Source organism: Boleophthalmus pectinirostris, unplaced genomic scaffold (assembly GCF_026225935.1).
Source record: "Boleophthalmus pectinirostris isolate CB_2022bp ecotype Guang Dong unplaced genomic scaffold, ASM2622593v1 HiC_scaffold_5, whole genome shotgun sequence".
Classification (NCBI taxonomy): Eukaryota; Metazoa; Chordata; class Actinopteri; order Gobiiformes; family Gobiidae; genus Boleophthalmus; species Boleophthalmus pectinirostris.
In genome coordinates, this window is record NW_026571404.1 from 5,720,360 (window position 1) to 5,722,571 (window position 2,212).

The following is a 2,212-nucleotide window of genomic DNA, read 5'->3' on the forward strand; positions in this document are numbered from 1 at the left end:
CTGGAGAAAGACGTCAAAGTCAGACTAATTCATCGCGTGTGAATGTAAACAGATCTCAAAGCAATAAACGACGAAGGGAGATTGTCGTATTGTTTTTAAATTTATGCTTTTATTCAGAAATGTGATCGCGATTCGTTAATAGACTCTGTTCTCGATTACCGGAAGACGTTTGGAAACATGCGGACGACGACTTCTGGTGTATTTACCCACACTGGGCATGTGAAAAACCAATAAAACTACAGATTCAGCAGCAACGTCTTCACAAACTCTACTCGCAGCTTCTTAAATCTTTTTTTAAGTTCAGTTTAGAGGTCTGCTCGGGACAGAATTTTCAGTCCCGCTCTCGCTCGCAAAGAATTGTAATTTTCATTCCCGCTCCCTCCCACATCTGCGATATTTTGTCCCGCTCTCGCCCACAAATCCCACAAAATGAGGACGTTCGCTTTAAGCTCTGTAAAACACGGAGCAGCGGAAAGGAACTGTTTAAAATGTGGGCGACATTAGACCGCGTCCTCAAGTTTAGGCTGCTTAAAATGTTTTTATTAATGCCAAATTAAATATCCAGCACGATGATGTATGAAAGGCAAACATTAATCATTGTATATTTTACTTTACACTCATATTTAGTTTGCGGGACTCAGTTTATTCCACTCGGGCCTGAAAAGAGCTTTCAAAATGTGTCCCGCGCCCAGTGTTGGGAAGGTGACTTTTAAAATGTAATCCCCTACAGATTACAGATTACATACCCCAAAATGTAGTTTGTAACATAATCCATGAAATTACTTAAAGTGAGTAATGTAATCTGAATACTTTGGATTACTTGATTTGCTGTAGAGAAACAAAGACGAGGAAATCTTCACATAAGAAGTTTTATCTGCTAAAAGAAAATAAAAAATCTGAGTCTTTACTGAACCAAATTAAAAATATTATTGATAGAAGACGAGGAGACACAGTCCATGCAGCATGATTTAGTCCAGTTAAGTCCTGTTTTAGTCCTGTTTTAGACCTGGTTTAGACCTGGTTTAGACCTGGTTTTAGTCCTGGTTTAGTCCTGGTTTAGACCTGGTTTAGACCTGGTTTTAGTCCTGGTTTAGTCCTGGTTCAGAACTGGTTTGGACCTGGTTTTAGTCCTGGTTTTAGTCCTGGTTCAGAACTCGTTTGGACCTGGTTTTAGTCCTGGTTAGTCCTGGTTTAGTCCTGGTTTTAGACCTGGTTTAGACTTGGTTTTAGTCCTGGTTTAGAACCGTTTGGACCTGGTTTTAGTCCTGGTTTAGTCCTGGTTTAGACCTGGTTTAGACCTGGTTTAGTCCTGGTTCAGAACTGGTTTGGACCTGGTTTAGTGTCCGGCACTGAGTGGAATTACTGGGGGGAAAAAAAGGGATTTAGCCCGAAATGTGAAAACAGGAAAATACCGCAGTGTAATCCACTTATTTCAACAAAGTAACTGTAATCCAATTACCACTCACTGAAACAGTAACTGTAACTGAATACAGTTACTCTTAATTTGTACTCTGATTACGTAACTCTGGTACATGTAATCTGTTACTCCCCAACACTGCCCGCGCCTCACTGTTTTGCGTCAGTTCGTCATTCAGTTAGACGAATTATAAAACACAAATGATTAGGCAATTGTATAAAAGGAAAAAAGAAAAAATACAGTGACATGTAGATGAAGAAAACCAGGCCATTTTCTTCACGATCGCCAACAGAGCTCGGATACGACGGAGTATAACCTCAGATTAAAATAAAATAATAAATTATGCTGGCGCTACGAGAATAAAGTTGTAATATTTCGACATTAAAGTTGTAATATTACGAGAATAAAGTTATAATTTTACAGGAATAAAGTCAAAATAAAGACGTCGTATTATGAGAATAAAGTTATAATATTACGAGAATGAAGTCGTAATAAACTCAAAGTCAAAGTGAAAAATGCCGCTGAAGAAGAACCTCAATCCCTGTATCATTCATTCATTCATTTTTCAATATAAAACCAAAAATAACAAAAATTTTCTTCAATTTGCATCTCCAGACTAAACCAGGACTGAACCAGGATTAAACCATTTTCAGTCCTGATCTGGTCCCGGTCTCAGTCCTGGTCTCAATCCTGGTCTTAGTTCTGGTTTGGTTCCGGACCTGGTTTAGTCCTGGTTTAGTCGAATGAACGAATGATACACGGATTCTTCTTTTACAAAATGCTCCAAATTCTCCA